The sequence below is a fragment of the Tyto alba genome, unplaced genomic scaffold, assembly GCF_018691265.1.
Source record: "Tyto alba isolate M040663 unplaced genomic scaffold, T.alba_DEE_v4.0 Super-Scaffold_8, whole genome shotgun sequence".
Taxonomy (NCBI): Eukaryota; Metazoa; Chordata; class Aves; order Strigiformes; family Tytonidae; genus Tyto; species Tyto alba.
Window position 1 is genome coordinate 9,435,411 of NW_024881329.1, and position 21,319 is coordinate 9,456,729.

The 21,319-nt window shown below is 36.8% G+C and overlaps 2 long non-coding RNA genes across 3 annotated transcripts in view; both read left to right on the top strand.

The window, feature by feature from the left end:
- LOC116965099 overlaps window positions 1-15,454 on the top strand; it is a 55,930-nt gene extending 40,476 nt beyond the window's left edge. Inside the window, exon 3 of the long non-coding RNA XR_004409147.1 lies at window positions 15,021-15,454. This is a non-coding gene — a long non-coding RNA (uncharacterized LOC116965099). The remainder of the gene's footprint in view (window positions 1-15,020) is intronic.
- Window positions 15,455-15,856: 402 nt separating this feature from the next.
- Window positions 15,857-19,431, top strand: LOC116965098. 2 transcript variants are annotated; one of them, XR_004409146.2, is made up of 3 exons: window positions 15,857-17,768; window positions 18,461-18,580; window positions 19,015-19,431. It is a non-coding gene; the product is annotated as an uncharacterized LOC116965098 (long non-coding RNA). The 2 variants fall into 2 exon arrangements; XR_004409145.2 differs by having other exon boundaries at window positions 15,857-18,580.
- The last annotated feature ends 1,888 nt before the right edge of the window (window positions 19,432-21,319 follow it).

Here is a 21,319-nt window from a genome sequence, read left to right on the forward strand (position 1 = left end):
AGTTACACCACACACATGGTGAAGAAGTGTCATAACTGTTTTTATCCCGAGGAGATGATAATCTCAACTCATAATCTCCTTTGTAGTTGCTCCATGGGCAGCAATATAATGATTTTTCTTAGGACCAGGTTATATACAGGCTGTTTAGCCCTTACTGTTGTTATCTGATGGTTTTGTAGTTTTTGTAAATAAATGCTGCATTTTACTGTAGTTCTTTGTACAACTTTTTGTGCATTAAAGTGCATTCAAATCCCCTTTAAGATATGCAGTTATCAAACAAATAGAGCAGAAGCATGTAAGTCCTCCCTGTGGCACATCAGGAGCTTATAGAACAGTTACATATTAAAGAGCTTTCCATTTCTTTTTTTTACATAAGTGTTTACACAGTGAAGAAAGGTATCCTAGAGCCTGCAGGCTGCTTTAAAGATGGCATTTTGGATAAGTTATATGGTGGAATAAGTTCTTACAAATCCTCTATATCAAAGGTCATTGTAACTCTTATCTCCTGATTTCACTCGTACTTGAAGTCTGGAGAGAGCAATACCATTTTCTTGTCCATTAGATGTAAAAAGCAGAATTTCTGATATATAACATGCAGTAAAATATGCAGCAACTATACCGTCAGGGAGCTGGAAACCTCAGCTATTGCTACGCATAGCCTGTTTCACCCTTGTTTCACTGAAATAATTATTTTCTTATGATTGGATACTATTGTCAAATGAATCTGTGTCATAGATTATGTGATATGTCAGATCTCATTTGGAAAACCAATTTATACAGCAGGATATTCGATTCTGATGTGAGAAACAGACACTGACTTTTCCTCCACTGTTATGGATCAGCAGAAATAGGTGAATTTGCTTGGGACTGATGAAAGGCCCTGGAAAAATGTCTTGACTGCGTTCATATTTCTGTAGCCTTTCCCAGGCATTAGTCTAGAAGAAAGCTGTTAATTTACTTTTTCACTGAAGTTCCTTGAGAGAGCAAAGTGGCTGTAAGTCTGGGTGTATGGCTTTGAGAGTGGCATTTTAGAAGTAAGTCAGGATAGGCTTCAGGTGGCATAACATGTTTTTCTCGGAATATGGATGACAGTGTCCAGAACTTAAACAAGATTTCAGAAAATCCCTGTCTGCTTATTTTCAAACTCTGTTAGAAGGTGACAGAGTGAGTGTAATGGGATGAAGCTGAGGAGGAGAGATTATATTAAATGTCAGAAATAAACCTCTGTACTATTTTGGAGTAGTTTCCCAAGGGAAGTGTGGGATGCTTCATATCTTTGAAGTTGTGTTTAAAATGAGACAAGGCTAGAAAATATAGTACAGTACAGTAAATGAGTAATGCATCCCACCCTAGGAGAGAGAAAGAAAATTGGCCTGCTTGGTGCTTTCCAAACCTAACTTCTCAGACTTTATAAAATGAATTAAACAACTTTTTGGGAATAAAAATGCTTTATCTGAAAACATCTTCTGCATCCATTCACAGAATATATGTCAAAGTTCTCTTCTTTGCACTTGTAATTAGTCTAATCAGCCATTCCATAAAAGCTAAATGTCATTAAACATTATTATAATGTCACTTGGGAGATTATCTAGCAAACAAGACTGTATCTGTGACAAATCTGATATTTGGTTTTCAGACGATATGGAAAAAAATTTAATCAGACGTTCTTCTTCTTTATACTCCCAGCTGAGTCAACAAGTGACGGCTATTGCTGCTGGCAGGATGTTGGCTCAAGTGAATAAAAGGTCTGGTCAGTTATGGCAAATCTTCTCTGCTTATTTGAAATCTCTGGGCCCTGACTTCTCTCTTTTCTTTCTGTGTTTGTGATTCTGCAGTTACATAAACCCTTGACTACTTTAATGTAGCTTTGTGACTACGAACTCGCATCTTAACAGTTGTGGGTAGGATTGGGCTTTTTGGAATTGCTGCATTGCTTAAAAAGCTTCAAATCATGTTTTAAAATATCAGGAGTATATCCTCTTAGATGGTATTAACTAAGCTTTCTGCATTAGACAGGGCAGGTTGGGAATCCCTTCTGTTCTGTCCAGACCTTGAAGATAGCGTGCTACTTCACAGCACTTTATAGAATCTTCCTTTTTTATGCCTTGAGATGTCTACTGGCTTCCTGTTTATTTGCTGTCCTTTACCTCAAGAGCAGGTGTATTTTGAAGTATATTCAATTTGTAAAGGTCATTCACAGGTCTACATGCGAATGTAAAATGTTATTTGTACTTCATACTCTTACTAGTCTTCCAAATTACACAAGGCAATCAAAAACCAAGTACAGGCAGAGGCTTTAATCAATACTAATCTCAGCAACAAAAATGTATGGCATCAAACCTATTAAAAAGAAATAGTAAAGGTTAGCTGGCTGAATTCGGCACTGATAAAATTAACTTAATCTAAACCAATGATGCAATCAGCAGATGAATAACACTTCACAAAAACGCACATGCTTTGGGCAGTAGAATTAAAATTAAAAGCAAGCATAATTTGGCACCTGATTGAGCTGGACTTCCTGTTATGCTGGTGGATTTTACTTTAGCCTTATTTTTGTGGTTTCTATCCAGAATGTTTGTTGTTTGTTTTGCTAGGTCAATGTGAATGCAGTTGTGGTTCAGTGCATTTTCTCAAAGATTCCATGAAATCAACTTTTTCAGTTTTTATCTGCTTTCCAAACATCCAAAATAGAACAGTTCTGTTAATATACCATGGGTTTGTGGTGAGATATATTGAAAGTTTTACAATGAATGGTTGCGTTGCCTCACTTTTTTTTCTTGGCACCTCCCACTGACATGGAACAACAGATGCCTTCAAGGTTGATAGAATTTATACAGGGAACTCCCCAGCACAGTGTGTTTCTGGATTAATAAAAAAGCCAGTTCCTTTTGGAAGAAACAGTTGTGAATATTCCACCTTATATTTGACAAAAAAAAATTAAAAATGCCTTCTTTTTCTGATGTGTGTTGTTTTCATCCTACACCCTCTCTCTTGGGGTCAGCCTTCTGACTCTCACACCCCAGCATGTCACACCCTGCTGTTCACACCACTGGGGGCTTGATACTGATGATGGTGCAGAGAACAGCTGGAACGAATGAACACTGCTGTCTGACTGGCAAACGTGCATCTTACTGTAAGAAGTTACCTTGTTTATAGCTGTGATAGCCTATAATATAAAAAGGCAGTAAGGTTTCTGAGGGGAAACTTGTTTTGTTTGTAAGGTAGTATCTTGTCAGATCAAATGACACACATTAAAATGTTCATATTCCACTCAAACCCAGTAGTGAATGTTAGGGCCAAGGACTGAGAGTATATAACTCTATTGTCCTTTGTTGTTATATGATATAAATATACTTTGTGTTATGCACTAATGATATCTCTTTGTGTAGTACTGAAGATAGAAAAGGATGTCTTAATATAATTAATGTGCAAAATCCCTGTTTCATAACTCACTGCACATATTATGGCTGTTGCTTGAAGGGCAAATTTATATACACTGTACAAAATTTAGGCATAAATAAGCATATTTTAAGCTTCTAATCAGAATTAATTTAAGATTCAGAGACATCTGTAGCTTCTGCTGACATAGATAGGAGCTGAAAATGCCATGTATTTTTTGAATCACATAGTTATTTTCTTAATTTGTAAAGGTGAAACATGCAAGAGGGTGAATTTGTGTGTTCTCTGTAGTAAGTATAAATTCTTCAAATGAGTTTTAATAGCTATAGTGTGCTAAATGATATAATGATATATGCCATTCATCATGAAATCCCAGTCACTTTAGTTTTCTCTCTTTTCCTTGGGTCATAGAGGTTTGCAACATTATTTTCTAAAAAAAAAAAAAAAATAGTAACTCCTTTATTATATTATGAAAGTTTCTCTGCATATCTGAAAATATTAAATGTCTTCAAAAGAAGAATTAAATCTTCTGGGCCACTGACATCATAAATTCTTGACGTTCTTTGAGTCAGCAGATCCAGATATTTTTCCTGGATTGTGGACTTTTTCAAGATTATTTTTTTTTCCTTAGTCTAACTGTTCTTTTCTTTGTATGAGGACCGTATTACCAGATATTATTTACGTAAAATATGAGCTAGGCAAAACCCTGTGAACTTAATAGTATTAGAATTAGAAGCATCTATGGAATATGTCTTTGATGCTATTTTTTGGTGGCTCAGACATTATAATTTATCATTCTGAACTCTGTCCTGTTTCTTTATGAACCTATGCTGTGATACTGAATAGATGGAAGACATTAATTTGTTTCAATAAAGAAAGTAATTAAAGAAATTAAAGTAAATGAATGAAGTTGAAATGGAAGAAATTGATGAAGTTTCTTTAGTATGTTTCATTAAAGAAGATACTGCATTAAATCCTTCTGTTTATATATAGAATGGAAGGAGTGGGGGTTAATTTTGCAAACCTGTAGCTTAATGTAGATTTTATTATTATTATAATTACTATATTTTATTTGATATTCAGTTTTAAGACCTTTTTCTATGACCTTCCAGGAAAAACTCCTTCCTAGCAGGAATATTTGGACAAATCTTGAGCTGCCCAAATATTAACATGCTTATCCAACACTGCTTTCTCATTCAGCAACTGAAGAACTCTTTTGGAAAGGTTTTGGTTAGCTAAACAGTAAATAGAAACAGTGCAGTTTATCATGAGGAACAGAAGACTTGACTATTACTTAATATTTACTGAATGCACTGAAATATGTGTGGTGTTTTAAATCAAAACAGATTCTATTGAGATTTACATTAAATCTATAACTTGGCTAGCCAGGGGCATTTCAGGAACTAATCCATTATTCTTCATGAATATTTTTACCAAATGATTATATTTTTGAATACTGCCTCTTTGTTACAGCGTAAATCCTCACGAGAAAATGACAAAATAAAAAATCAAAGGCAATCTGATGTTTTTCTTACGGATGATGTGGGACTGGTAAAAGGGCTTGTTGTGAGCTACGGAGATCTTTATTTCCAGTCCAGGATTGGGATTTGGGACAGCTTGGTCATGAATTCTGAGTAACATCTGTGAAATGAATTTATTTCCTCAGACTAAGTTCTACTGAGCCAATAATGATGGTATTTGCAGTATGACTGACTGTGATGAGAAATGGAAATCTGCATAGCTATCAATTATGATGGAAATGCCTTTAGAAATACAGCCAATAATATTCTAGGGAAGACCTTTGGTATCTTTTTGATAGCTTTTGAAAATATCCCTAATCTCTTATTTATTTATTTATCAAATATCAGAAATGGGTTCTATATCCTGCTTCAATTCTGTTAATAAATTAGTGCTTTCAGAAACTGATCTGATTAAAATTGCTCTTTTTTACATCACTGTGTCTCAGTATAAAATATGGACCATTAAAGCTGATGGGAACATTAGTGACATGTAAGGGTTAAACACCCAACATTACTGGTTAAACACCAACATTATCTTTTGATAGAAAATTGTTGCATAAATGCTGAACACTGTTCTGTTAAACTGGAGATGCTGACCAACTGTGCTAAAATTGTTTCTTAACAATCGTGGTTATCTGTCATGTTTTCAAATGGAAAGCTATTATGGAACATGGGACTTTGACAATTACAAAAAAATTGGACTCCAGGGTAAGCATGGGTCTGTTCACTGTGCTATTTTTTCTTAAGGATAATAATTGTCAAGATAAAACATAGAATAGCCTCAGGACTGTTATAAAATATAGTCAGGGGCTATCCAGATAGAAAAGAGGCTGGGAAAAGATCATAGGAAATAGATGAAAACTGAAGCTGCTGTATTTTTTAATTAACGTGGTTTTACTTTACACTGAATATTTTGTGAGGATGAAGTGAAAATATCTCACATCTGAAGGTGCTTTGGCTATCAGGAATTTGGCTATTCTCTGTCCAAGTTGTTCATAAAATGGTTTGAGTTGGAAGGGATCTTAAAGACCACCTAGTTCCAACCCCCTGCCACGGGCAGGGCCCCCTTCCCCCAGCCCAGGGGGCTCCCAGCCCCGTCCAACCTGGCCTGGAACCCTCCCAGGGAGGGGGCAGCCACAGCTGCTCTGGGCACCCTGGGCCAGCACTTCACCACCCTCACAGGAAAGAATTTCTTCCTTATATCTAATCTAAATCTACCTTCCTTCAGTTTAAAGCCGTTATCTCTCATCCTATCCCTACATTCCTCTGATAAAGAGTCCCTCCTCAGCTTCCCTGTAGCCCCTTTAAGCTCTGGGAGGCCGCTCTAAGGTCTCCCTGGAGCCTTCTCTTCTCCAGGCTGAACCCCGCCAACTCTCTCAGCCTGGCCTCACAGGGAGGTACTCCAGCCCTCTTTATACAAAAAGGAACAATTTGAGGTAACATTTTATGAAATGGTGTACTTGACACAGTGACCAATCCTGAGATGAAGAAGTTTTCCCTGTGTATGAGGTCAGTTTGAGCTGTGGGAGCTCATCAAGTGTTTTGAGCCAGTCCAGACTGCATGTTTGAAAAGCAATGCTAAGATAAGGCCTTAATGGACTTATCAGCAGCCTGTTTGTACGGTAGGTATGTCAGAAGGGGGCAGAGTGTTATTAAATTTATGTACTAGTAAGTCATTCCCTCTGAGTCATATCATTTGATTTCAGAGCACATAAACATTATGAAAATTTCTTAAAATTACTTGAAGGCAAAAAGTACCTCTATTGTTACTCTGTAACAGTTATATCTACAGATTTTGCCTACTATAGTTCCTATTTATTGCATACCATTTAACTTGATCATTGAGCAACTGATTGAAATTGTAGGGGAAAATTTGTGAAGCGTTGAGCCACTCATCATGAACAATTCTGACAATATTAGGGCCCTGAATAAGTGATCTATACCTAATGTAAATGTCAGCTAGTTCTCATGTCTTTATGAGGCTAAACCATTGTTCAAATGGCTTGTGCTTTTGGGATGAGGAATGTGTGTGAATTAGTTAAGAAATCTGCATGAGTTTTATCACTTATTTTAGTTACTGTCCTGATTGTCCAGGCAAAGCTCAGAATTCGGAGCTCTATCTCAGTTGCACTTTATATGGTCTCCAATATGTTAATCTATTGGTGTAGAATTTTAATGCAATATTATCTTTTGTCCAGTTTGACTAATGTTTTCAGAGAGGCAGATGAGTCTTGAGCAGAAGGAGCTGTCAAAGGAGAAAGGTAAAAATAAGGTGATGAAATCCATCAGGCATAGATATGTAAGGAGGAGGAGAGATAGTGGAGGCAAAACAAAATACCCGAACTCAAGGGCAATATTGAAAATCCTTTAGCATATGCACGAAAAAGCATTTATCTTCTTAACTGCTATGAATATGCAATAGATCTTTCCCAAGAGAGGAAGACAGCACCATTTCCTTCTGTAGCATGCAGAGTAGTCATAGTTAAACCCTTATAAAGCAAGTTCAACATGGAATGATAGTTGTCCTTGGGTATCCCTGTCTCCTGCTCATCATGCTGAAGGAGGACTTGAACTACTTTAAGCTGCTGAAGGCTAAGCCAAGAGCAAGACACAAGTTCACCATTGGATTCTGTCACATTAGATCATCGTGGTATCATTGACTTGGCAAAATTTAAATTATCCTAAAATTAGAATAGTTAGAAATGTTAGTTTAATTCCAGTAGCATCTTTTATCTCTGAAAGAATAATTACTCACTCATAATAATTAAATGCTATTCATATTCAGCTTTTGGTCTGGGGAGTTCACAAGAAAAAAGTATTTAATCAAATTGGTTTAGAAATTCTGAAAAAATATTTTATATATGCCGTGGGAAACTTCAGTAATATATATACTGAGAAATATGTCATACCTGGTTTAGAGTTCAGGGTAAGTCTTATGAGAAAAATGCTGGCACCACTCAGTCCAGCTGTGATTTCGCAGCATGGCGCTTTTTTATTCCATCTCTAAAATGTAAACATACAGGGTTGTTTTCCCTTTTGCATTTTATGACTGAGATTCCAGCGCTAGCCATTAGCACAGAGTGATTTTTAACAAAGGCAAAAAGTGATGGTTCTGAGTACCATCTGCAAGTTGTCAAAACTAACATGCAGTTGGATCTAGCTGGTAGGAACAGAAAAAAAATGTTAAAATTTCCTGAGCAGTTTATGTTTCATAATTAGGGGGTAAATCTGAAAAACTAAAGATGATAACATGCATCTAACAACTGATAATTATTTGCCACCACGTGATCTCTAATGTTGCTTAATTCATGGTTTCTGCAAAATTCTCAGAAATAAACTTCCAAAGAAAGAAATTTCTTGAATGTAGATATTTAGTGGTCTTTTAGTCATAATAGCTCTACCTGTAATGGTGGTCCTGTAAAGCTGTTAGGTTTGGACTGTGTCCGGACAGGTAATTCAGCCTTCTCTTGAACTTCAAAAATGCCTTAACTTGCTGTGTGAACTACTCTAGCTCACTTAAGTTTTAAGTTCTAGCTCTTAAGTTCTGAATTTCTAGAAACTAGAAATTCAGATTTGCACACAAAACTAGATTTGCACACAAAGCTGAACTTCTAGCACTTCATTTTATGTGGAGCCAAAAAACCTTTAAAAACTAGGCAAGAATTAAGTCCTGAGCAGAAGTGCCCATTTTCAAAGCACTCTGTTTCGCCTTACAAGTCACCCAGACTCCTAGCTGCACTTAGTGCTGTCCTGATCTCTGCATGGTGATACTTCACAGGCCGTTCCTTTTCAGCTGCTCACAGATGTTTTATCCTTTTTATCTTGTTCATAGTGGAATCAAAAATGCAAATGCTTCCAAAACTTCCTCTCTGCAACTCAACCTATAGATTTCTGATGGTGAACTGTAGCTTTCTTGTCACTACAGTAGCATCTGGTCTTCAGTGGGTATCTAGAGAGACCAGGAGCTTACTGCCCCAAAACGCTTGCTAAATGTTCTGCTGGAAGCATGGCATGCTTTTTCATATCTTTATCTTGCCATTGATCACTGAGAATGCAATATAAAAAAAGTATAATATGTGGAACAAGGAGTATGTAGGAAGAAGAATTTTTTGTAATCTTAATGAGAAGTCCTTAGAAGTTGCTTGAATTAGTTATGAAAAAAATGGAATCTAAGGACTATAAAGCTTGTTATGCTTCTTAGTGATGGTATTATTGATGAGCTGAGGTTAGAATAGCATGTTATACAGGTACAGTATTACTGTTGGCATCGCAAAATCATGAGTTCTGCCAACAAGCTTAATACATGATTTTCTGACACTAACAAAAACATTGTATGAATATTAATTTAGTAAGGTTGAACAGTGAAAGCTAGCTCAAATCCTGTACAGTTTATGTGTATATCTTTCCACTAGCTTGATCAGAGTAAGTTTCTCAACATGGTGACTTCAGACGCAGATAGTCTGCATGACTAGCCAAGAGTGACCTGGCTCAGTTTTCCAGAAAGAGTTAATTATTGCTCAGTGGATTTCATTTTAATTATGTACTAGTTCCTGATATTCAAACTTGTACAGTCAAAGCAAGAGAGATTAAGCAGGATGGATTCTTACCTCTGACAGATTATTTGGATGGAATCAAATTGTTTCTCTTGCACTCAGGAACAGGAAAATCTGTGAGCTGTTTCTTGAAAAGCCTGTCTTTAATTCCAGAAAATTAAATTACAATTTGAAGCAACGCATCTGTTGAAGGAGAGCTAGTGTGATGAATCCATTGCACTGTGCTAGTGAGTTTAGTGATGCTAATATGATATGACAAGTGAAGTATTCAGACAAAATACTAGGCTGTTATGTTTTAAAAGCTAGGCTCTGAGACTGGCTTTTCTTAATTGTTAATCTGAATAATGTTTCTCTCTCAAACCCTGTGCTTTACTAAATTTCCTCCCACCTCCATATTGACAGTGTCATTAAAGTGATCTCTACAGTGGAGCTTTTTGCAGATGCATGGCTCTGTACCTGACCAGATACCTTAATGACGCATGACCTATGCTCTTAAATGAGGGAAGTTTTTCATCATTCCTGAAAAGTCATTATCTTCTTTGATTAATTCTCCTAATGAGGTTCAGGCTTTGGCTTACTTTAATATGTCATATATTCCAAAAATAGTTTAGACATTGAAATAGTTCTCATAATAAAGCATTTGCAAGCCCTTAAGTAAAGGTGGAGGAAAGAAATCCACTGCACTAAACCTATTGTGAGTACACCATTAGAGGCTGGAAAAAACAACAGCATAAGGGCGGCAGCTGATCTTACAGGGCAAGTTCATTAGTATAAAACTAGCTGTATGAAGATGAAAAAATCAGTGAACAAGAGAAGCAAAGGAAGTAATTTAAAGAAATACATTGGACGAAAGGATTTGTTTTAAAACCCCTCCATGCTCCTTTATATGAAGTTGGTATAGATGGTTCCCTCTGATCAATAGCATTCACCAAATGAGAAATGGAGTATAGGGGCAACAAAGGGGTCTGATACAGGTCTAAAGATGCAAAGATAATTATTAATTAGTTAGAAATATTTAGGGTTTTAAAAGTGTTATGAATATTAATAGAAATTTTAAATGGATTTTCAAGTGGTGCAGTAAGCAGTAAAAGTCAGGTAAAGCCTAATGACAGACTGACCAAAAAGAAAAACAAAACAAAACAAAACAAAACCCAGACAAACAAAAAAATGTAAGGTCTTTATTTTTTGTGTGTGTGTGTAAACCGAAACCCGATGATCAGAAAGGTGAGAAGCTGGCAAGACAATAGAAGGAAATATATTGCAACACACTGTGACATGCTACAGACATAGGAATTGCCTCAGGCTAATCTGGCTGTCAGACTAGATGCAGCCCCAAACCCCCAAACATCATTCCCCTCATCCCGTATTCCTAAAATGGTTTAGGTTAATGGTTTGTTTTCTGGTGCTCTTCACATAATTGTAGGTATATGTATATAGCCTTTAAGACATGATAAGACTACAGAGGCTTGATCAACCGTATCTATAATGATCATTGACATTCAAAATTATTAATATCCATGGTAGGACTAGAAGAATTTAGAATTTTGAATCTTCTCAGACAATGGTCCCAACAGATTCTAGAGTTAAGCAAGTGTTTTGATCTGCAGCAATATTACGTTATTGAGTGGGGAGGTTTGTTTGACCTGTAATGAAAGTAGTATTATTTAATAAGTATAAATGACAACCTGGATTCACTCTATTTATAACCTTCCTAAAATCTGATTTCTGCATTTACTAATGGTGGTTTAAGACTGTACTCACCATATTTCATAAATATGTATTGAGCATTGAAAAGATTGTGTAATCAGAATTATGGTGTTTCGTTCATATTTTGCAGACAAGTCAATAAGTCAGTTCTGATTTAATTTCGATAGAAAAGTATTGCAAAACACAAACTTCATTGTACTAATAGAACAGCAGTAATAGGCTTGGAAGAATAGACTGGGCTTTTAACTGGACACTTCATCCCATGGATAATTCTTTGTTATATGTTAGGATTGGATACAAGTGGAGTGAATGAAAGATCATATGATATGAATTATAATCTGTATGAATGGCTTGTTGTTTCATGTTCTGAAGACAAATTTAGTGGTTATGAAAGAAGCTCCTAGGGCAAAAAGCCAACCCTGAAGTATATTATATGTATCTGATAAATTTTTGGTGTCCTGTTTTACATATGTATTTCTTGTCACTGAGGTAGAGACAATGTAATTAACTTCTGCTGTTCAGAGAGTTTAAGCACAGAGTCTAGAAGTTTGCTCTTTTGTATTTGAAAATCTTGATGAGTAAGCCTGCTCAATGGGCTGTCTCATATAGCTTGTTGTGAATTATTTGTTGGAAAAACAAATGGTAACAAAGCAGAGAGACTCTTTCTTGACAGCAGCCTGGGATTAATAGGTCATATTTGGAGAAGAAAACATTGGGAAAAGGTTTCTGGTTTGAGAGATACACACTTCATTGGGGGTGTTTTCAGGTTCACAAAGCAAGACTCATTATAATCTACAGAATCAGTGTACTTTGCATTTCCTGAGACAGCTGTGCTTGCTACTTCATAAAAAGTATATTTCTGAGATGAATAGTTTTCTACTTTCTGCAATAAGAAACGGGATGAAAGTCAATGCTTATTCATCTTCAGTTACTGAAAAAGAAGGCAGGCAGACTCTGTTAGTATCTTTTACTCGCATCTTTGTTTGCATGCTTGGTCTCATTTTTTTTAAAGTGCTTCATAGCCATGTGAAGGTCTTAGAGGTTTACACATATATATCTATTTGTACTGGTGTACCATGTAATCTTTTGTGAGCAAAGAGACCAAATCCTGTCCAAAAATGCATTGGGTCTTTACACATCAAATCATGTAAATATGGCCAATGTACAAGCACCCTGTGGGAATTTCAGGATAGATTCTAGACTGACTTGTTTCTGTGTATATGCTGAAACTACATCATTACATATTCCTTTCAAAAAGATCTTATGTGCAGAGTGGGATTTGTTTAATTGTTTTGGGTTTTTTGTTTTTGTTTCCTCTAGGACTGGTGGCTGTATGCTTATTAAGATACCAATATTGCTTGTACTACTCTTGTTCAGTCAGACAGATCACTTTTCTCATGACAGTCTGTTACAAGCCAATCTTTTTAGCATATTAACCAGTGGAGGCAATAGTATATCGTTAATTTTCTGGGTAGATGTAGCTTAGTTCCCCAGTGTTTCAGCCTCAAAAATGTATGGCAAATTTTATCAAAAACATGTATTTCCTTTGAGCTGCTACTCTGTTTACAGACATTCTTAATATAATTAACTCAGATTCATAACACCTGTCACAAATGACAAAAGTAATTAATTCTGAAATTTGGACTATGGGGCTTTATGTGGAATACTTACTTTCAGGGGATTATGCCTCAAAACCATTTTAGGTCATCATTTATTGTGTCTTGAGTCTAATTGCATACCAGGTTTTGTAAGGTTTCAATTATGATGTTTGATTAATGTAGGCAGCAAAGAAAAAGTAACAGTTCAATTTTTATTTTATTAATTTCAGCCAACAGAGGAGGAACACTTTGCACTGGGGGTTACAAACATACAAACTGCAATATTTGGTGAAGCCTGAAAACAAAAGTAGGTTACATTTTCAAAACTGGGTGAAAGTTGCTCATGCAAACAGACAATTAAAGAAACCAATATGACTTGCATGCTAAAAATACAATAATCGCACACCTACAACTTGAGCTCTTTCCCCTCTAATTCTGTCAGAATGTATCTAAGACTGATTGTATATGCGACATAATGTGTTTTTCATGTACTAAGTTTGCAGTAATGCTTGAAATATGTGGCCAAAAAGATGAAGTCCTTCATAAGCAAAAATATGAAGCTGTAATTTAAACTACTTGCTCCAGACACTGCAATCTGCTGTAAGCACATCTCAGATCAAAACAGAAAGCCCATGCTGGTGTTCAGTAATTTACCCTCTCGCACTTGATTTTTCCAGTCTTAGAAATTTAATTTTTTTTTTTCTGAATTTCAAACATCGTTGCTTAAGGGTAGAAACTTTGAGCTGTGTTCTACTACCTGACTAGATGACTTCAACCTGCTAATGACACACTTTCTATTTTTACCACTTACTTTACCGTTCTTTGTAACAATTGTCATCATTATACTAGATTAACTGCTGACTGTAGGTGACTATGAAACTGTAGTTTTCAGTTTGTGAACCAGTAATCACTTGTGAAGTAAACTGCCAGTGTGCGGCTTCTAAATCTTTCAGAACAGCCAGGTCTGAAAATGTCTGACTTTGAATACTGCCTTTAGACTCTTTAATCTTGCTTGTCTGCAACATTCAGTATTTAGGGAAACATTTTTTAATGAGGATGACAGGAAAACTCCCAACTAATATTTTGAAAATGGATATATAAAATTAAATAATTAACTTCGGAGTGAGTTTGTTCAATAATAAGTAAGTCTGTGATTGCTCACCGTTCTGAAAAGGATCTGCCGATGTACCATTTATTGTATATAACTACAGCACAGTTCATGAACTCCAGATCACAAATACTCTCATGTGAGAAACGTGAAAGCTACTTGGTGTGGCTTCCACTCTAGTGTTAAAGTCAGAATATACTTTACAACCAGAAAAGAAAGGAACTTTATTTAAATTATTTTAAAGATAACATAGTAAATGAAGGGAAAGTTTACAGACATTAAGAAATAGTTTCCAAGTCTGCAGTGAATTAAGTGGACAAAGAGGAATTTATCATGGATGGTTTGATGAGATGTTGTGTTTCTGGAGTATTAAAAAAAATAAAAATCAATAAAAACATGATAGAGACCATGCAGCAACCATCCTGTTGCCTAGGGATATAAGCTATATGATCCAGAAGGCACTTTCTTTTCCTGAAATGCGTGATTCTGTCTTTCAGTAACTAAACCCATTTTCCTTAGGCTTCTCTAATGTTGCCCTTATGTTTTCTTTACTGACACAGGAATTTCACAACTGTTTCAGTTAAAAGCAAACAGACTTAGTGAGAGAAAATTTAATGCTTTATTTATTTATTTTAAATGGACAGAAGAGACATTTTTTGTGAGTTCCATAGTAAATGCTTAGTTTAAGAAAAAAAAATTGTGAACAGCAAGCCTTCACCATGGAACTTACTTCAATGTTAAACCCAGACATCTTCACATGTGGGAAGCTACAGAACAATCGTATATTGTTGATCACTGAGAGAATTTGCATTGCATAAGCACTTTCCTTCAGTCAAAAACTGGCTCCAGGCAAACCTACCTGAAGTTCCTTTTTTCCGAAGAACAGTTATGCCCAGGATACATTCTTTAAGATGAGTAGCTTTGGTCTGGGCAATTTCAAGATGAGAAAGTTAGGGGCTAAGACAAGAAAAGTCTGACAGTGCCAGCATATTCAACTGCTGAAAGGGCTAACACCATAATTGTGGCTTCTGCAAGGAATTGACTGTGTGCTGCTTCTAAGACTTTCTGTACAGGGTAAATAAAAACATGATACTAGAAAATATCTTGACCCCCTGTATCACTGTTTTCCTTTCAGTTAACACGTGAACTAATGCAAGGCCCTGAATCGCAGTCAAGGTGCAACTGTACCAGCTGCTGCTATCCTCAGCAGTTTGTGAAGTTGATATGCCTCCTACAGAAGACTGAGGAGAATCACGAATTTATGCCTAAAGGCAAGTGGCGAGTCACTTATACTTTGGAGTATGTAAGAACATATGTGGGTGTAAATTACATATTTTACCGTCTTTGGAGGTGTATGAATTGATTGTGGCCCTGTAAATTGGGTTTTCTCTTTTGCTTTGGGCCAACTGATATGCCTATAGCAAATGCCTTACCTCTTTTAGGAAGTCTAATGGAATTGTAACAGGCTGCTGTTTGAATGGAGGGATGCTTTAATGGAGTGAGGGGAAAAGCAAAAATTGCAATGCCATTCCCTTGCCTACCATGTATATATATACACACAGATACAGACGTTTACCCATGCTGAGGTAAGCATAGTCCATCCCATGGAGTCATGTGGTAAAGTGAAAAATGACAGAGAGAAATCATTACTATGACAACCCCAGAGTGAGTGTAGGGAACATATGACTCACTGCAGCTTTTTGAGTTCACTGAGTCAAATCCATAAGCAGCTGGCCTTTTTGTTTAGCTCTATGGCTGAAATGGAGTAATGGTCCAGTTATGCTCTGGAGACTGCCTGATGTGTTTATAAGAAAAAATATCCACCATGTATGCCTCTACATGACTGTTTCTCCTCTTAAGCATGTACAAGGAAAAGTGACAGAAACAAGATAATGGAATTTGTATGTATTTTTTTATTTCCCTCATCTCCTCCTCCCCCAACCAAGTAGTCCTTTTCTGTGTTTTTGGGCATCTAAGACTCATTCTCTGTGTTAATGTCCCTATAATTTTTGGTTGTTCTATTTTTCCATAGCTCAAGCGACATTAACATTTGACAGTGGGTAGCAGATGATGCACAATGGGGCAGCTGCAGGCAGCTTACAACAGGAAGCTTTCCTAGGCAGCCACCATTTCTTCCTTATCTGTATGGTAGAATTTCTAAGTAGTCTGTGTTGCAGATAAAATACTGACTGTGAAATGGGTTGTGTACCGCCTGCCTTTTCCTGCCTGAAGAAGCTGCCACTTGATACACACGTGCTGAAATCCTCTGTCATTCCTTCCTACCTGCAACACTTTTGCATGGGGGGAGATTAAGGGATGAGACCTCCTAATCTTAATTTATTAAAGTATTATTTGACCTTCTTTCAGGTGCCCTTCTCAGCCAAAAGACAGTTGTTCTTCTGTTTGGTTTTGAACAAGCAGCAGAAACTTTGAAAGTGCTGCTGATTGCTGTTACAACATGTTAAAAACCACACTGATGGGATGCATTCTCAGATGCTCTCCCATGAATTAAGTTTGTACGTGACTTTTGTTATAAGATGCAGATGATAACCTTTGCATCAAGGAATCTTGTAGTTGGGAAACTATTTCAGACATTTAATGACATTTTATGTTCATGTGAGCACAGATATTTGCAAAACAGATTAAAATCATGATTGTGAAAACTCAAGTTTTGCCCCAAATCCAGATATTTTTAAATGTTTTAAAGAAAAAAATTAAACTGCAGTGACTGCAACCAAAGGAAGTAATGATATGACTGAACTAATGCCTCTCACTTCCTGTACTGCTAAAATGTATGTTATCTTAGATCCCGCATGCATCCCAATGCTACAGCAACAGATAATAGGCTGTATTACCAATGATAGGACGCTAAGAAAAGTTTAGGTGTCAGAGTTTCTAAGACTAATTCAGACTGTTGGTAAACAAGATTATACTCCTCAATACACTTAAAATTAACAGAAGTGACAAGACTCATTCATTTGGAAGCAAGACTGTTTTTGGGGATGGAAGTAAGGGCTGTTGGGCATAGCTGGAATCACCTTGAGTTGTAGACATGGAGAAGACAAATCTCCACTGTGACTAAGAGAATTATGTGACCTTAATCCTGAAAAAAAATGGAAGGCTTTCTGTGGTCAGATCAGGGTTAACTCTCTGGGACTGCACTGATGGCACTTAATATTCTACAGCTATATTGACAGTTGCAGCCACGTCTTGCATAACAGTTTAATAGTTAAGGCACATCACAGGATGCCTGTTTCTAATGTAAAACCCTGCAGAGATGTGAACTGAAGAATTCATCAGCAAAAATACTGTATCCCAACTGGACAGGCTTCTGTAATTGCCTCTGATATAGCTGGCCAGCCCTGCTGTCAGAGATGGGATGTAGAGCAGATCATTCTTATGCCTGGTCCAGTTTGGTGATTGCTGTAATAGGACACCAGGATGTGGTAGCAAGTCGTTTGCTGCTTTCCTTGATGTGTGCTGTAAAACTCTATTTCAGGACAAATTTAAAACTATGGTAATCATGCATCATGTGGGATGCGCTTCCTTTTTTCTTTTTGGTAGCTGTCTGAAAGAGAGTAAATGACTTAATAGAATTAGATTCAGGGACAAAAGCATCAAAGACCTTGTCTCTCTATTCCTTTCCTCTCACTGGAGTTACAAAAAGTGGTATTCAAATGTGATCTAATTAACCTTGTTTATTATTTAATATGTTGTGCTGTCTAATTTTTTACAGTCTTGTCTATGCAGGTATGCTTATTTCATGAAAAATCAAAATCAAGAGATGAAGAAGGCTCTTAACAGTGCTGTTCACACCTTTGGGATAAGGGGCTGAGATGTTTATGCCAGTTGATCCTTCGCTGAGTGTTCAACAGGATGCAAAGTAGGCATACAGTGCAGTAGTCTAAAAGGAAATTATTTTCTCCATTTACTATCCTGAAAGTAAATGAGTTGATTTTTCAGTGAATGGGGGATTCATCTGAAATTTACATGCAGGGCCCTTTTTTACATAAAGCAAGTAGAATCCTGAATTATTCACAGTTTTCTCATTTCTTTGGTTATCCTGGAAGGAAGGAAACTAGAGTTTATTCTACAGACAGTTTCTCTTTATTGCTGTAATGGGAACATTGCACTGGTAATTATAGTTTTACTAATTATACTTATTCGTTTAATCCTCGTAGGAAGAATATTAAGTCTGGTTTGCTGTTTGGCACTATAGCTAAATTATGAATTGTAAGCAGGAAAGAGGTCAAGTCTGTTTGTGTGATCTTGTCCCTGATTCTCTTTTAGGTTCCTGGGAGGTTCCTTCTGAAAGAAGGCTCAGTCAATTTTGAATAATTCACTCTACAGACCTTATGCTTGTACAGTGCGGAGAAGCACGTTACAGGAAAAAATTGTAGAAGGATTTCTAGCCTTACTACTGGTTGCATCTTGATATCACAGTTGTTTTATTGATTTGTTAACAAAACCCTTAATGTCTTTCTGTCAAGTTAATTCTCACTGATAAATGTAGAGGACTGCTCTATCTTGTTCTGCTTAGAGACAGTAAGAAATGGTGGTCTTCTTTCTTCACAGAGAATATAGAGCCAGATCCAAAATGCTTCTAAAGGAAGAAGACATTCTGTTCATTGGTTTAAGCACAGCTTGGATCAGACTTGTTACTAACAAACCTCAGAATCTGAACACATCAGCAAAGTAAGTACTAATCCTAATTCTAGGTTGTCATCTGATTCCTGTGGTTTTCCTAGGTGTGTTAACTTGTTTTACTTACAAAGTACTGAAGGTCAAACAAAATCCCTTTGATTCCTTTCAGTTTATGTATACACTTGTGATTTATTTGGAAGTTTTAATGTGTGCAAAATCATAATGGCTGAGAGTGGGTAAGACAAAGGGGAAATAATTACACAGTGTCATGACTAACTGTGTAGAGTTCAGTGAATTTTAATAATTCTTAAACATGCAAACCTAAATGTACCCAACAAAGAATTTTGTTCTGTAAAAATCACCATTTAGCACGTGTATAAAGGCAAGAAGAATTCCATTCATGTAACACTGTCTGGAGAAATCAAGTAACTGTTACTACATATTGCCAACATTACTAATATGAAGTCTTTCATTAACTGTGACAGGAATTGATGCTGAGGCTGCAAATAATTAACTCCTGAATATCCACTGGATGTATGAAGTTCCAGAGATGGTAACCAGACATCAATTTCTGTGGTAACTTTTTAACCCCAAAGGCTTAATCTTGTATTTGAAAGCAGCCAACACTTTGAAAGAGAAGTTTTTATCTGGAGTTAACATGACCTTGTAACATCATGGGCTGGATCCTTTATAGGAGTCAACTGGCAAGACTGTTGAAATTAGTGTGAGTATGCTAAAGCATACCGTCTGAGACTGCAAGAACTGAGCTTCATAAGAATGAGATTTCTAAGACACTATCGTTACTCTACTCCCTGTGGAAAAAAAGCTTTGATAAAGAAAATTCAGAAAATAAAAATAAAACCCCGTCTCTTGATTGCTATGGGTGTACAGTATTAAATGAACATCAGTCGACTCATTTGATGAAAAAAGACAAGTGCATGGTTCATTATTTAATAAAGCACAGTAGTCTTTTTCAATAAGTCCTGAGGCTGTTTCTCAAGCAGCTTGAATTCATCCGCTGAGTTGTATCATATTAAATAGATGGACTGCTATTTTCTCAGTGAGAAATTTGCCTCTTAAGGAAACTGCCTAAATGGCCACTGGATTGCTTGCTTTCTGCCAGTCATAATTCACATCTTCGTGCTGTAACACGTTCTTGAGTGTGGCAGTTATCTAATCATCTGTTTTAAAACTGAGTATATTTATTATGCTTCATATCTTAGTGGAAATGCTTCTTGCATTGGCATTTGGGAATGTTCTCCCTTTACTTTTTTCATAAATGATTTATCAACTCTGTTATTTCTTGCATGGTCTTTATTATGCCTCCCAGAAGATTCTTCCAGAATCCTCTTTTGCTTAAGGATCACAGGAAGAAGATGAATGAAGCTTAATATTTGACCAGGACTTTGCTTTAAGTCTTTCAAGCAAGATTTTGTAGCCACTGGCACATCCTTAATAGTCCCAGAGGGAAAACAAAGAAGGCAGCTGATCTAAGTTGGATATGCATTTAGTATCTTGTAATATGCACTGAAAACTAGAGACTTAGGAAACCAGCCAAGTACTTTTCCTAGGAAATCTTCAGAATATGTGACAGCAGGGTTTAGACTTGATAGTACTTTGCTTAACTTTGAGACTCGCATGACCCTCGGAAGCTTCTAACTCTCACTGGCTTGTGTGCCTTTGGGTCATAATTTATTACAATTTTCAGTGTAACTCTACAGTTTATCTTGTTTTAACTCCTTCATGGTTGATGAACATATGTTTTTGCCACTACAAAAAATAGCTATAAGCAGTGATTCCCGTGGGTCCTGCTGCATATGGAGAGACTTCTGAACCTGTGAAGTATTATGAAACTACTCAGAAGAGAGTTGCTGCTTTCTTAAGATCTATCAAATAACTTAATTACTCTGGCATGTACTTCCTTCTGGCCCATTTTCCTTTTTGTGGTATAATTCCTCACTTTATACCAGGAGAAAGCTGAAGCAGTTATTTGTTAAACTTCATAGAAGGAATTGGTGTCAGAGAAACGCTTAAAGTTTTGGATGACTTGTCACTCAGGTTGACAGGTGCCACCTCTCCTCACAGAAATCAGAGTGGAAGTTGTGCTGAGCATGCTGTCAAAATGGCACAGCCTCTGTGTTTGATGGCATCGTTGATGATGATGAGAGCTGGAATAAGAACTGCAGCTCACTAGGGGTGAGTGATGTGAGCTAGAGGGGATCTTTTGGATACGAATTCATGTATTGCTTGTACAAGGCTTCTTGTATGCACTGGAGTGCATCATGCTTTCCTTCCTGCTGGAACCAGTCTGAAGTCGTGTGCTGGCGTGCCATTCAGGCTACTCTGCCTGTGGGGTGGACACAGGCGCGAGCGCACTCTGTGTGCACAGTGCGTGCCTAGGGTTGGCACATGGCGTGAACTTTGTTGTGGACATGTGGTCCTGGAGCCAGAGTGGAGTGCAGCAGCACATCAAGCCCCCACCCCTCCTTCTTTGCACTTCACTATTCGACACTGTAAATGCACCCAATATCCTGGAATTTCTAGAAGGTGTTAATTTCAGATTATGCATATGTGAACAAAAGTGTATTCTTAAAATGAATTGTAACTATTTGAAAAGTGCCTTTATTCAAATTATATAGATACTTAATTTCTGGTTTTCGTATTGCAGCTGAATTACTTTAGGATTTTGAACGCTGTAAGTTTACATATTTTTTCCAGAAACCTGAAGTGGAAGAAACTGTGACTAAGTTTTGAAATAGCTTGGATCAAATATGCACAGTAATGTTCTTT